The sequence below is a fragment of the Macaca thibetana genome, chromosome 16, assembly GCF_024542745.1.
Source record: "Macaca thibetana thibetana isolate TM-01 chromosome 16, ASM2454274v1, whole genome shotgun sequence".
In the NCBI taxonomy this organism is placed as follows: Eukaryota; Metazoa; Chordata; class Mammalia; order Primates; family Cercopithecidae; genus Macaca; species Macaca thibetana.
Genome location: NC_065593.1, coordinates 28,273,412 through 28,289,655, shown reverse-complemented (window position 1 = coordinate 28,289,655; position 16,244 = coordinate 28,273,412).

The window sequence follows — 16,244 nt, the reverse complement described above, 5'->3', positions numbered from 1 at the left end:
CCAATCCCTAACTTCACAGTTTAATTACAGTCACTGAACTATATGAACTCTGACTAATCTTAGGATTATGCAAAATCATCACCTTCCAGGTAGGGCCATATTGAAAAACCTTTAGTGCCCCCTCTGTCAAGGTCAAGCTGGGTCAGTTGAGGTAGGTTGGTGTAGGGAAGAGGAGGGGGGAGTAAAGTAAATGAGGGGAGAGATTGAGTCCAATGACACAGTGACTCAACCCCAAACATATAAAGATCTTCCCAAGAACAGGCAAAGGCTTCCCTAAGAAAACTTGTTTGAACTTTTTTCATGGTATCCCTTAGCCATTTTGTCTATGTCCCTTTATTCTTCTATAAGTCCCAATTGTCTCGCCCACCCATTTTACTTTGTTCAGTCTTTAGTCATACTAAGGTGTAAATGACTGATAATGTAAACAAGTATCTAAAGTAAAGTAGCAGAGCCTGAAGAGATTTTAGAAATCATCTGGTTTAACATGTCCTATAAATAAAAATTGAGGCTCAGAGAATTGAAACGTCAGCTTGAGTGACTACCAGGATTAGACACTTCTATACCACAGTGTTTCACTGTGCTGTCATTTGCTTTCAATGACCAGTAGATAGGGGAACACTTCTAAGGGCATTCAGAATGTCTCATCATTCCTAAAATCAGAGATTATGGCCCAAAGTAGACTGGAAGGGGTTCAGTTAAATAAAATAAGGTCAGGTGGTCTCTAAACTGCCAGTGGAATGGGTTCCAAAGGTTTCTTATAAGTCACCTGTTTAGGAGATGGGAAGTATATTCCAACAGAAATCCAGCTCCATCCAGAAAGTACAGTTCTTGAGTCCTCGCTGTGTGCAAAACCTGTAAATGGAGATTGGAAGCCCAAGTAAGCAACAGAAGGCCAGGCTTGGATGCAGCTGGATGAAAAACACTAATAATGGCATTTTAATAATGGCATTAATAATGGCAAATAACTGACACCTCAGGCACCAGCAACACACCACTGGCTGCCACTGGAAAGGTTCTCTTCTCTCCTTTGGAGAGGCCCTAGGCAGAGGGGTAGGAGTTTCACGGATGGTAGTGTAAGACAGGTTGGGGGCAGGCTGGGTGGAACATGGTATGAGCACAGAGCAGGGGAATGAGTCTGAGCAGTCATTTGTAGGACATCTCTCAGTTGGTGGCTAATTCCTTAGAGAGAGAATGAGGGGACTGGTCAAAATAGGTGGTGAGGGAACTGCTTTTCCACCGTTGTTCATTTGCTGCATCCAAATCCCCTGTGGTTGGTAAGAATGCTAATTCCAGGGCCATCTTCCTGAAATGTCAGGCTTGGTTATTCCAGGGAGAAGTCCAGGAAATACTAATACTGTGCCAGGTTGGGAAGCTCTGGGTCTAGAGAACCAATAAGTTAGGCTCTGCTGTCTCTGCTGACCTCTCAGCAGCACCTGAATCCCAACTCAGGCTGCCCTGCTCGCCGCTCCTCTTCCTTTCCATCTCTCCCCTGCAGATTCACTTCCAGAAGGAGCAAAGCTGTTTCTGACCAGGAAATGCTTCAGTCTCCCCTGAAGCTGCACAGTAATTTAAGGGCTGCACTTAGACCTTGGGCCACAGAGGGAGCATAACATGTTCCAGAAGCCTTGGACTCCTCTTAAAATGACCTTCCCTTGCATCAGTAATAGGAGGCTTCCCTAGGATACTGTGTATAAAACACATAGCACTCAGTGGCACTGGAGAGAGGGGAACTGTGTTCAACATTGCCCTCTTGAGCCCTAGCAGTTGGGTATACTGGCCAGAGGAAGGTATAAGAAGGAAAAGCAGAGGAGAAAAGATGAATGAAGAGGCTCAAAAGTCAACAAAGAGGTCATACACTTGTTACAAGGTAATGTTTAATGAGAACATACTATATGTCAGGCCCTATTTTGAGAGTATTACACGTATTAATGCACATAACCCTTACAACAACTCTACGAGGTAGGTGCTGTTGATACTCCCGTTTTATAGAGAAGAAAAGTGAAGCCCAGAGATGTTCTGTACCTTTCCCCAGGATCACAGTGGTGGAACTGGCATGATACTGGTTCAGGTATATCAGACTCAAAGAACAGGTGCCCTTTCCTTTCTCACCACACTCCAGGTGTAGCGTTTATGGGTAGGGAGTAAGGAGAAAACATCTCCTTCCTGCAAGCCATCACTGCCTGTACCAAGAGCACTGGAATGCAATGAGTTCTTATCAAGTGCTCACTTGGCCTTCACAGGTGCCCTGTGAGGTAGGTACCAGTATCATTCCCACTTGCCGTTGGAGGACATTGGGCACTATAAGCCTAAGTAAGTCACTTGAAGCAACACAGAGAGGAAAGTCTGGCTCTAGAACTCCAACTATCTATGCTGTCCTGATTTTTCTGCCATAAATTAAGAAGGAATGAAAAAGAAAGATGCAGACCTTGGCCAGGAGGGAATGAGGGTGCCTGCTATGTGCTAGGCAACATACTAGGGGCTGCCTGTACCTAGTCACATCTAATACCTGAATTACAACAAGCCTAGGTTTGGAGAGTGCCTTGCCTGAGGTCATAGAGCTGAAAAGGGCTAGAACCAGGATTCGAACTGGGTTTTCTCTGAAGTCTGTGCTCTTTTCATTCACCAGCACACACACAGAGGCACACGTGCAAGGAATCAGGGGCACGAGCTAGTCACACACAACAGTCTGGGGCAGAATGCAAGCCTGAAAGCCAAAGGGTGCAGGGCTCAGGCAGGTCAGTCTGGTCTAGGTGGACTTCTAAGAAAAGGTAGAGAGAAGGTGAGTGAGTGAGGAGGTACATTTGGAGCTACTTGAATGGTTTGGTTCTGACTAGGAACTGTGTCCAGTTTTTTATTTAAAAAAAATACTTGCATTGGATCGCTCTAAATAAATGATGGAGTCCGTTTCCAAATTGGTTTTAATTTTCATGTGTTAACAACTAACTACAGGCACACTCTGCAGGCAGCCCCTTTCTAAGCCTGCAGAGCCATTAGTTGTGGAGCGTTTGCTCTCTTGGCATACATATTTAAAGAGCCCCTTGCCTCTCTGTACTCCCTCTTTTGAAGGGGGGCCCTGCTTGCTGATAGGCTGCCCCTCTGCCCACGAAACCTACTGAGTCCAGGGCAGCTTGACTCCCTTGTTTCAAATACAGTTTTCACGGAGAGGAAAGCAAGGCATGCATTTAGAGCCCCATTCAGATCCTGTGATTTCTGGGAGCCCCTGGTTAACATTTATCTATGTACAGTTTTTGCAGATAGCACTGACCAGCTGCCAATTCTCTTGGAAAAGAGGATAAACCATAGGTAGGTTTGAATAACTCTTCAAAGCACCACCACCATATAAGCAACAAGCTTGTCACAGAGCTCCTTTCTTCACCTTTCAAAGAAGGAGAGTTGCCTCTTGACAAAACTCTTCCTGGGTGTTATTATTTATACCTAAAAGTAGTGAAATATTGTTCCTTTACATCATACTCTACATTTCACTCTGCTTCCCAATCCAGACTAACAGGTCTCCTATTTATGGAATTATAATGACATTCTATGGCATCTGTGGAACTTGTGCTACATGTTAAGTACTTAACATGAATCGTCGAATCCTTACAGAAGCCCTGGGGGCTTGGTGCTATTTGCATCTCCACCTTCATATGAGGAAAACACGCAGTGGAGAGTCAGAGATGAATCACTCATGAGGTAGTGGCAAAGCCAACCACTCTACTCTGTTGGTAGAATGGGCTGGAACATTTGAGATCTTGTGTCCAGCCTCTTCATCATCATGTGAGGAGACTGACATGTGTGGAGGCCAGGCCTTGGTCATATGGCCAGCTACTGATAGAGCCAGGACTAAGATCAGACCTCCCCACTCCTGGTGCCACCTTCTTTCCACTCTGCTGAAAAAGCCAGACAGACCTGAATCCATACCAGTTTCTACTTAATGGTTGAGTGTCCTTGGGCAAATTACCAGATTTATTTTCCTCATCTATAAAATAGGAATATTAACACCTGTCTTGTAGATTTGCAGCAAAAAAAAAAAAATTAGAAACAGAGAACACCCAAACTAGCTCTTTGGACACAATAAACATGCTGTTCTCTCTTCCTCTCTCCATGGCAAAGTTTTTGAGACAGAGAGGAACCACATCTATTGACTGCCCTAGAATATTTTTGTAAAGATATATGCAATTTGTAAGTCTAAAAATAGATTAACATCTATGAAAAATAAAGTCTTCCTATAAATCAACGGCTCTCAACTGAGGGCAATTTTACTCCCCAGGGGACATTTGGCAATACCTGGAAACATTTTTTTTTTTTTGTCACAACTGTAGTGGGAGAGGAGAATTTGCTACTGTCATGTAGTGAGTAGAGGCCAGGGATGCTAGTAAGATCCTTCAATCACAGCACAGCACCCCTACCCAACCCTTGCCCAAACAAGGGATTATCCAGTCTAAAATGTTGATAGTGCTACTGCTAAGAAACCCTGCTATAAATCAATAAGAAAAAGATTAGCAACTCAATAGTAAAATGGACAAGGCTACGGACAGGCAAGATAAAGAAGTGGAAGAAGAAATGGTCAATAGGCATGAAATACACCCTGCCTAGTGGATCATCAGAGGAATGCAAACTAAAGCAAGAGCAAAGGCCATTTTCCCACCATCCAAGGGACAAGAATGAAAAAAATCTGACAGAGCCAAGTACTGATTGACGGTAGAGCAATGATAACTCTTATGCTAATGCAGATACCAACACTTTGAAGAGCAATTCAGTATTATTTACTTAAGTCAAAGATACACCTAAATGAACAGAACCACCTTGGAGAGCTCCTCCTCCCTGTGCAGAGGAAGTGAGCAGTACTCTGGTAGTGAGAGATTAGAAACACCCTGACAGTTCACCAAAAGAGAAGGAGACGGTCAAACGAGTAAGCAGCCTGTAGCAACATGGCTGAATACCAGAAACTTGATGTTGAGGAAAGAAAAAGTTACAATGGATCCTGAAGATAGTATTTTTGCTTAGATAAAGATTTAAAGCAGGCAGGATGTGTGTGGTGGCTCATGGCGGTAATTCTAGCACTTTGGGAGGCTGAGGCAGGTGGATCACCTGAGTTCAGGAGTTCAACACCAGCCTGGCCAACATGGCAAAACCCTGTCTCTATTAAAAATGCAAAAATTAGCCAGGTGTGATGGTGTGCGCCTGCAGTCCCAGCTACTCAGGAGGCTGAAGCAGGAGAATAGCTTGAACCTGGGAGCCAGAGGTTGCAGTGAGCCAAGATCACTCCACTGCACTCCAGGCTGGGTGACAGTGTCTTAAAAAAACAAACAAAACAAACAAACAAAAAAACAAGATTTAAAGCAGGCAAACAAAACTGTTGACCAAGCTGATATTTGCTTTCCCACGTGTACTAGAAGCATAAGATCTAGCATGGGAATATTCTCTAAGGAGGGAAGGTAGATGGGGAGTTGGCTGTAGGAGAGTCACACAGAGGCCTTCTGTTGTATTTATAATGTTTCATTTTCTGAGATGGGTGGTGGGTATTTGTTTTATTATTCTCTGTATTATTTTACATATTTTATATACTTATAAATAAAGTAAAATGCCAAAGAAAATAGCAGGGTATTCTAAATGGTCTAGTGGCCCCCTTTAACACAGGTTGGAGCAGGGAATCTGAGAAAGGAGTCCGGAGGGAATCTGCAGTCCACCTTATTCTGAATTCCTTATGTGAACCTGGCTTGTCCAGGTAAACATGTGCCATGAAGCCCATATTTCACCTTCGTGGTGACACTGTGGCCCCTCTGAAGATTGGCACCTGTGTGTTTTGGGAAGACCATAGTTTCACACTACAGGAGCAAATCAATCTCTCCAGAATAACTAATATTCAGGATCCTTGGCCATGTCATAATCACCTCCAAAATATGATAGGCAGATGGTTGTGACAGTCTCTGAGGACAGAGGCAATGAGTGGAATGGGCTTATCTCAGATTACAGGCAGTGTGCATGGTTGAAGGCAGGAGGAGGGCAGAGAATGGAATGTTCCAGAGATGACAGCTGTGTGCTTCCAGCCAGGCCAGGCTATGGAACAGGAGAAAGCACGAAGCAGGTACAAAGGACAGCGTCCATCACGTAGTGCAGATCTCCTAAGCGTGGCTTAGTGTCCTACTTGGGAGTGATCATTGGTCCTGTTTACTCACACTGACTCAGCCTTGATTCAGGTAAGTGGCTGGGCCTGGTGTCATAAGATTTGATCTGAAGATAAAGAGACGCTGAGTTCTATCATCACTTCAATCTGGAGGTGGGAGCTCACCACCTTCAGTTTCAGAACTCCCCTACTTATGACCAACGGTTGGCATGTGGTAAGGGCAGTGGGTTCCCTGAGTCCCCCTTACCTTGTCATGCTTGGGGAAGCCTATGGGTGTTGGGGATGTGGCCTAGATTCCAAAGACAAATCACAGCTCTGCCATAACCCAGCCTCACATGGAAGCATACACTGCTCCGGTGGTGGCTGGGGACACCACTGCTAATTTTCTGAGGCCCTGAAAGCAGTCCTAGGAGGGTGTAGGCAGGACCCACGAACACCCCTACCCTGGGGGGGGTGGGTACTTTTCTTTATTTGGAAAGCCGGGGCCTGTCAGGTTGATCTTGTGGGCTCTCTCTGAGGCCTTCTGGGCACTGAGCCAATAGGAGTAAGTGGTTCCATATCAACTCCTGAGTGAGGAAGTTACATTCAACAGAGGTCACAAGTGGCCTCCAGCCAAAATCCTGCTAATATATGTGCACAGCAATCCCACCCATCTCTTGGTATTCTGTGTAAACTAAGCACATCACTCAATGTGATCAATCGGCTGGGGCAAACTCAAAACACCAGATCTTCTAGCTTCAGAGATGGCACCGGTGGAGCACAGTCTTCATCTTCTGCAAGAGAAAATCCCAGAAATATAATACCTCCTATCACCTGGAATTTCACTTCAGTGAACAACCCCATCTGAACCAGAGCCTGAGAAGTCTTGAGGGATTGCTGGTAAACCCCTTGATGAGTGCTCATAGTGGTGGCGGGGTTTTTGCTCTTTTTAAAAAATAATCGCCCAGCATACATTCAAATGACTGAGATGAACTGCTTTGAAGGAATTTGAATGAAACAGACAACATCCTCTTGTCTTTCCAGGTGTTCAAGTTTTGTCTTATCTAACAAATTATACACTTCCAAGGAGCAGAACACTCTCAGGGCATATAGAAGACTCTTGGAAGAATTTATCAAATGAGAGTAAAGAGACTGTCCGCAACCTTCATGGTATTTCACACTATGTGTAATAAATGAATAAATTGTCCTCAAATAACAGATGTTTCTGGGCATCTGCCAGTGACAGGAGCTGGGAGAGGGGCTGTCAATGGGTTTGAGGCCTGATCAGAGTCTTTGGGGAGATTTCACTCACTCAAAAAATTTTTACTGAGTACCTACTCTGTGCTAAGTATACTTCTAGGTACTGTAATTAGTCAGTGAACAAAACAAAGTTCCTCTAGGAAACTTGTTTTGGTGGAAAACAGGCAATGCACAAGTGAACAAAACAACAAGAAGCTGAGTTTAGGTAGTAATAAGTGCTCTGAAAAATATGCGACAGGATGGCGTGTAGACAGTTGCCAGGGTCTAGACACAGTGCCTGCCTCACAGAGTGTGCAGGATAGTCGAGATGATCTAGTGAGGTAAAAAGAGGGCTCCTGAGGTCATAACCCAGGGTGTTATATGTCATCTCTAAAGTAGAGAACTCGAGCCTAATCTGGAATGGTGTACCCCTCCAGGGGAGATCAGTCTGGTGAGTGAAACAGTGTAGATGAGGTGGGGAATTGAAAAAGTTGGGCCTAATACTTTACATCTCCTCCCATCAAAAAGATGAAATCTCTTTCTCCAACTCTTAAAACTGGGTTGGCCTTGTGACTCGCTTTGACCAACAGAATGTGGTGAAAGTGATGTTCAGTGAGTTCCAGAGCTGAGGCCTCTGTGAAGCTTCTGCATTTATACTCCTGGAACTCTCAGGCTGCCACATTCTGAGAAGTTTGCCTTGTCTCCTTGAGGATGAGACACCACATGGAGAGAGAGAGAGTCCTGGTCATCCTGACCGTTCTAGTCACCTCACCCCAGTCACGTGGGCAAGGCTATCCAAGGTGCTCCAACATTGATGGTAGTCGCCTAAATGAACTTAGGAAGGCCAGCAGAAGAACCACCCAGCCAACTCACAGAATCATGAGAAAGAGTAGGTTTTGCAATGGTTACACAGCAAGAAATAACTAAAATGGTAACACTCAAAGACATACACACAGCAGTGACATGGTTCTCTGGGACTAGTCAGTTCACAGAAAATGCTCATCAAATTTGGGGTAAGGGGACAGGTTGCATCCCAGTGCTGGGGCTCAGGAGAATGACACAAGTGTTAAAGCCAAACAGGCTTCTAGGTGAGCCTAACCTGCACCCTTCCTCTAAGTACAGTGGTCTGAGAATGGAGGCTTCAGGGCAGAGCCTCACAGGTGCCCAGGACTCAGGCCAGGAGCCAGGAGCACAAGGCTTGAGGTATCAAGACTCATTCCTGATTTCTCAGAGTCCTGATGGGCTCAAGGATCGGTGGGACAGAGTCAAAGGCAATAGTCTTTACTAGGACTGAAGAAGGGCAGGACTCTTGGAGGAGAAAGGCCACATTTATAAAAAGATAAATTTAAGGACACCCAAAGAGTGAGTCAGATGCTGACAGCTTTAGGATTTCAGAGAAGGGGTAGATCACCCAGGAGACAAACAGCTAGTGCAGGAGCAAAGGGGAGAGTCACATGAGGTAGTGAAGACTTAGTAAATGAAGAGTTGGATTGCAACAAACAAGAAGTGGAGAGGAGTGATGGGGAGGGCACAGAGGAAGGGAGAAAGAGGGCGGGAGAAAAGGAGAGGACAAAAAAATCCAACTCACCCCAGGGGAAGTGAGCTAATGGAGGATTCATATAGATATGATCAGGAAATACAGGCTAATTGGGAATACTAAGACAGGCAACTTTGCTTCTAACATGTGACACATGACAGAGCCACTCAGGGTTTTTGAGCAAGGAAATATGTGCTTTAAAAATGAATTAAGGGTTCAGAGATGAATTATGGATACATGGATGGATGGAAGGATAGATGGATGGGTGGGTGGATGGATAGATGGACAGATGAATATGCACCAACAAGAAGAGGCAGATATATTCTTTAAGCTAAAAATATGAATGAGTGAATGAAAGAATAAATAGCTGGATGGGTACATGGATGGATTGGTTGATGGATAGATGGACGGATGGATGGATGAATAAGTGCAGAAGGAAGAGCCTGAGGAAGTCAATTAAGTCATCTAGTGGGCCGTTTTGACACTTACATTCATCAATGCTGCTGCCCTCCACTGCTCCACTCTCTGTGGGCCCATCCCATCAGCCCATTATTGCAGGCTCACCTGAGTGCTGGTGAAATGGTTCAGGAAAGTGTCATGAGAGTGACAGGGGCTCATTGATCACAGTCTCCAACTCTCTCAACTCTTCCAGTGAAGCACAGATATACTTGAGCTGCAAGTTCCTGGGATCAGATCACAACTGCATGGAATGAAGGCTACACAACAGGGGACTCAGACATGTCACCATTCTCCATGCCTTGCAAGCCCCACCTCCAGGGCTTTGGCAAAGGGCTCCGGCAAAGGGCTCCCCAACTACCTTGCCTTATTATCACAGCATTGACCACAGTGCCAGGCACACAGTAGATGCTCAATGAAAACTTGATTGTTGAAATGAAACTTACTGGGTGAGACAAACAAACAGGCTGTGTATTACTGACACCATCTCCACCATCTCATTCTCATGAAACCCTTGTTAGAGAGAAAGGCAAAGTGAGTTGAACAGTCCATAACCTGACCTTCAAGGGAAGACATAAATCAAAACTCATCAATTTTCAGGGAAATAAATTCTATAAAATGAGCCTGCCATCTGCCTTTCATGATATAAATCAAGATCCCATTGACTATTTTATGCCTATAGACTGAGTTCCATGTCCCTTAGTAAAATGTACACAGTTCTCAACAATATGACCTTAAGCTGTAAAAACACCCATATGGCCATTGATTTATTGATTGCTAACTATATGTAAAGGAATATATCAGGCATTGGGATTCTGAGGTGAATGAAATACATTCCTTCCCCTCAAAAAGAATATTATCTATTAGAGAGATAGGTATGCATATATATTATATATTTTATGTATATCTATAGGGTAATAAAAAGGTAGATATATCTCTATAATCTCATATAACACAGAGGGGGAAGGGACATATGATTAACTCTGCTTGAGGGTCAGGAATGGTGTCATTTCACACTTAAGATGATTCTGGAAGGTACCATTTCTGGAAGTTTCCCATGCCAACGAGAGGGACAAGAACACACCAAACAGAGGGAACAGTCTTAGTTAAGACCCTTAGTTGCAAGATGTGGAAGTTGAAGTGAAATAGGGAATTTAATATCCAGAGACTTGCCTCATCAATTCAGAGTTTGGTTGCACAAGTCTAATGAGCGAATACATAAAAATGCTTTTTGTAAGCTATAAAGTGCAAGGCAAAGGTAAGGGTTTATTATCAAAGGTTCTCATTTATGGTGGGTGATTGATTGACCAATTTGACATAACCCAGTGGGAACAAGTTATCATGTCTTCCTGAACCAAGGTATGCTAATAGAGCACCTGCCAGCACAAGTCTCTAACTGGAGGGCTCCCCTGGCACCCATTTGGGTCATGTTTGACTGTGAGAAGACCAAAGGGGGCATAGGTATGGAGGGAGGTCAGATTAACTTGTGACTGAGGGATGATGTTACTGCCATTTGAAGAGTAATCAAAAATAAAAACAAAATGGCTTGGTGGTGACCAAGTAAGGTAATGAAAAGAAGGATATCCATGTGCAATTTTTGAGTAGTAAGGTCTTTGTGGAAGTCAAGGCATTCATCAACAATGGACTAAGTGTCTTCTTTTCTGAAGACTTATGCTATACAGGATAGGGGAGAGACACAAAAAAATGCATGGAATCTCCCCTCAAGGAGTCTGGGACTTGTAGCCAAGTCTTGCAGTATGGTTGATAAGTGCTAGATCCTAACCCAGCTCTTGACCTCTACTCCCAAACTCACTCCCCCACTTGTTTCCATCTCAGTAAAATGTGCCTCCATGTACCCAATTGCTCAGGCCTCAATCTGAGATTTAATTCCACTCTATCCCTCTCTCTCCCTTTCCATGACCAGCCTGTCCACAAGTCTTATTGGCTCTCCTTCCACAAAAGGCCCCAGGCCTGCCACTCTTCTCCATCCAGAAACACCGTCCTGCCTGGAATACTTTTTTTACTCTTACCTTCCCACTGTCCAGCAGCCAAATGAATCTTTCTAAAATGCAAATCAGTTCCTGGCACCCGCTCCTTTCATACCCTTCCCTGGAATTTCTCTTCATGCTTAGACCAAATTCACATTCTTTGCAGTGGCCCAGAGAGGCTATCAAACTCTGCATAATTTCACCCCTGCCCATTTTCTGACTCACCTTCACTCTCTACACTCCAGCTACACTTGCTGTCTTCCTTTCCAGAATTGTTCTCACCCTGGGGCTTTCACCTTTGCTGTTCCCTCTGCTAGAAATGAAGGTCTTCTCCCAGACCTTCATAAGGCCACTCTCTCACCACTTTCATATCTCAACTCAGAGACGCCTCCCCGATGGCCCTCACTAAAGCAGCCACCACTGCCACCCCAATCCTGCCACTGTTTCCTCCTCCAGCCTTGTTTCATAGTCATAACAGCACATCCGGTAGGCACCAAATGCATAAATTTTGAATGAATACATGCAAGAGAAAAACAAGGAAAGGAATACTCATATCTACTTGAAAGAATCATGGAGCTGCAGGAGCTGGGTTCTGGAAGATGAACATGATCTTACCAGGGGCCAAAGAGCAAGGACATTCCAAGCAGAGGGAATAGCATGAACCAAGCCAGGAAGACCTGGAAGGATGTGGCCCACGTAGAGGAGTGGAGGCAAAGGGGTTAAGAGGAGAAGGTTGAGAGAGCAAGGGACACAGCCAGGGAAGATCATTGAGGGCCCTGTGTGTCATGCCAGGGAATGGGTGTCTAGCTGCAGGAAGAAGATGTCTTAAATCAAGGGAGGTTATCACAAGGAGTGGGTGACAAAGGGAATCCTGGAGATGGAGATTACTGTGCCTGGAGCTGAAAGAGCTTTGGGGTTCCAGGTGGCTCAGGAGCATTGCAAACCTTCTATGACTGCTCTGCTGTAAGGGGGCATGTACCATAGCACACCCAGCTGCCCATGCCCTCCTACATCTGTGGATGTCTGTGCCTCCACTGGCTAATAATATGGTCTGTGCCATTAGTTCAAAGTCCTCAGATAACAAATTTGTAGTTGCCTACTCATCTTTTCTCTGTTAACAGCAGCCACAATGTATGGACAGCTGGCAGCCCAGATGATTCTCTCTGGAACTGAGTGTTCCTACCTGGTTCAATCAGCCGAGCCTTGGTTAGAGGGAAGGGCCCAGCAGGGACTGTGGAAGGGGTGGCTCCTTTATAGGAAAAATAAAAGGACCTACCATTCCCAAGGCTGTAATATGGCCAACACAAGGAATCTTAACACTAAAACCAACCAAACAAACAAAATGCAATTATCTCAATTATTCCAAGTATTTGTCCTGAGCTAGGCAGAACTCTCATCTATTCTGTACTTCAAGTTCCCCTTCATGTGTAAGCCCTCCTGACAAAAGGACAGAGGCAGAGTGACAGAGAAAGAAGTAAGGGAAGGGAGAGCTGAGTGAGGAGGGCTTAGCGCGCCTGCAGGCTGATCCCAGTCAGGAAGGGTGGTCCCAGTTACAAGAGGAGAAGCCACACTCTAACAGACATATGCAGTGAGAACACTCCTGAGTTCCCATCACGGGAAGTTCAGAATTAGATAGCCCCAGGTGTGACAGTCAACACTCACCATGCTGTCAAGGGCTCAGGCTCCAGTCTGCTCTCCACCCAGGAATCAGGAAACCTCAGTGCTGGTTTCACTTTCAGACTGGTACCTAAATGTCTTTAACAGTCCTGAGTGCCACACACAGACAGGACAGTGTCCAGAGGAGGAAGAGAAGCTCTCCTCCTGAGTCTCTTAGAAGAGAGGAGAGGTTTTCCATAAGTTTCCTAACAGACTCTTTTCCCTTTCTCATTGGCCCGAATTGGTTCACATGGCCCTTCCCATTGTTGAGGGGAATGGGATTATCCTCATATCAGTCTGGGGGTAGAGTCACCTGAGGTGGGAGGCCTGGATCTCTCAACCAGTTCTGGGTTCTCTTGGTAAGGAAGATGAGGACATGCATGGACACTGGTAAGGCAGACGAAGTGTCCACTTCACCTCTAAGGACTGTTCCAGAAAACAACAGAGAGCAAGGCACAAAGAAAGTCACGGTACAGGGAATGCAGAGGTGGTGCTGTGTACAAAGAAGTACACAGATATGGAGGCAGAAGTTCTGCTTTCAAGTCCCAGCCCTGCCACCTACTAGCTGTTATGTCCTCCCAGAACCTCAACTTGCTCGCCTGTAAAATGGGAATTTGAATATCTGCTCTGACTCCTATAACTGGTCTGAAAACCCAGAGAAGGCAATGAGGGTAGAAGTTCCCAGCCTACAGAGTTGGATGGCTCATATGGAAAAGCTAGTTATTGTTAATGAGAGAGAGAGATCCTGTAGAACAGAGTTGGAGGAAAGGACAAGCCAGGGACACAGGCTAGGGGTGGCTTGCTGGCACCTCAAGGTGTGCATGGCAGGCAGTGCCATTACACTGCTCCTCAGGGGGCATGGATAGTCTCTGTAATCTTTGGATATTCCTATTTGCAGAAAGACAACAAATAAAAAGGATAATTAACTCAGGAAACCCAAACAGAGTTTTGTACTTTATGTGACTTTCCACTGACCCAGGGACTGTGCTGGTGCTGCTGGCAAAGATCCTAATCTCTGGGATTGAGAGTTTGATCCCCTTGAATCAGCACTCCTGGAGGTGGTGGGGAAAGTCAACTTCAACCTGATCCATTGCAAACTGACTGGTGGATTAACAAGTCAGGGCAGGCCTCCTTAACTGAGACCTCTCCTTTTCAATATTGAGGTTTTCTTTAAAAATCTCCGCTAATTGGATTGCTGACTCGGAGATAGGGATGCAGGCTTTAAAACGAGAGAGGAAGACAGACAGAGACAAGACAGTGTGTCTGTGTGTCTCGGAGCAATGCGCCTTTATCTGGTTCATCTCAGCCATGCGAGACAGTGCAGGGCATCAGCTCAGCCTCACCTCCTCAGCGGGGGCTGCCCCGGTGCTCCTCCCACCACTGGAATATGTGACTTCCTGCAGGGAGCTCCTGGTTCCAGCATCAGGCCTATGGCCCTGATTTCTACTTTAGCCTTCTAATCTCATAAGAAACATTCGAGTACCGGAGTTAGAGATGCATGTCTGTAGTCACATGCAGACTTGGCCCTCCAAATGGCAATAGTGAAAGGAAGCCCTAGTTTCCTGCTGGTCAAAGCATCCAGGGAATAAGGCAGGTGGCCAGGAGTCACCTGGCTCTAGCATCCCACCCATCTCTTTTGCTACAGATGGCCTTGGACAAGTCACTCCCCATGTGGCCTTGGATTCGCCATATTAAAAGCTATGGGGTTCTACTAGATGGTCTCTGAGATCATTTCCCATCTGGTCCCTCACTGGTTCTTTGGGAGCAGTGGTTACAAGATTGGATGTGGCTGAGTGCTTTTTCTCATTCAGCCTGATGCACTCCAGAAGTTTCAGGTGGAATCACCGGGGAGCAGACCTGGGGCCATGCAGCTTACAAAAATAAGAAGCAGGTAAAGGCCAAGAGTATCTTCAGAATTTAGTGAAAAATGCTCCAGTGGTGGGCTGGGGACGGGGAGCAGGAGAAGGTAGAGCTATACATTTTTACAGATGCCTCAAATGCAAGAATCAGAAGGAGCCAGGATTGGGAATGAAGAAGGCTGGATTTAGTTCCCAGTTTATCCTGTGAGCAGTCATTTCTTTCTAGGCTTCAGTTTCATCCACCATAACACGGGAAAAATAATATCTACATCATTAGGCTGCTGGGCAGATTGGATTCGCAGACATGTAGTGTCTGGTACAGGACAAATACCATGCAAATGTCATTTTCCTTCTTGTCCTGTGCTAACTGAAGTATCACTGTCTTTCAGCTTACCAGAAGGTCTGAGCAGAAAGTCTCATCATTTTAAGTAGCAAAACTCTGGAGATTTAAGCTTTAGAGGGAAGCACCCCCGGTTTGAGGGGTGGCTGGCTGTGCCATCATGGTTCCTTTGGCCCAAGAGTTCCCATTCCCTTGAGCAATCTCCTTGCAACAGCTCCTCCTAGAGCCCACTGGCCTAAGGCCATGAATCCTGTGGTTCTCCTATGGAGCAGCTGCAACTGGCTATGGGATGCAGGGAAGTTGCCTAAATACTAAGGGAGTGCAGAAAATGAATCAAGAGAGTGACACTCAGGCCCAGTTTATCCTTTGATCTGAGTGTGGGATCCACATGTCATCAGAGGGAGCCACCTATCCAGCCCCTTGCTTGATATCCCCACTTCCTAGCTAGCTGTTGGATCCACTCCAAGTAGTTGGTGCCACCTTATCCAGGAGCTGCCTCATATTTCAACCCTCTGGAGGCTAAGCCTTAGAGTCCCATTCCTGTAGGAAGCCCCCAAGCCTACCACATGCCAGCTCTGGTGTGAGACGCTCCTTTTTCCCAAGTGATAGGTGCCAAGAGTGACTTCCCTTATCAGGCAAGACTCACTCTGATGCACAAGTGTGTGGCGTGTTCTCTCCTGGTGGTGGCCCTCCAGGACAGGTAGCCCATCATGTCCTACACTGATACAGCAATGACATCCATCAGTCCTAGACAGTGGTTCTTCTGTCTGCTTTTTTCCAGGCTGGGAATACAAGGCTGATGATTAGGAATGGGAATGGCAACTTGAAGGCACATAAGAAATCTCTGAGGCTCTGTATATTTGTTCAATCATTTAACAAGCATTCCTAAGCACCTAGTGTACACTAGGTCTGTGCTTCGCACCGAAAAGCAACAGCGATAAATCAGATGAACCCAGAAGCTTCTACTGTATTGGGAAAGATAGCCCCCGCATAAAAACAATCATTTAGGAAAAAAATGTGTTATAAGAAAAGGTCAAATTTGGAAGCGCAGATAAAGGTGAAAGGG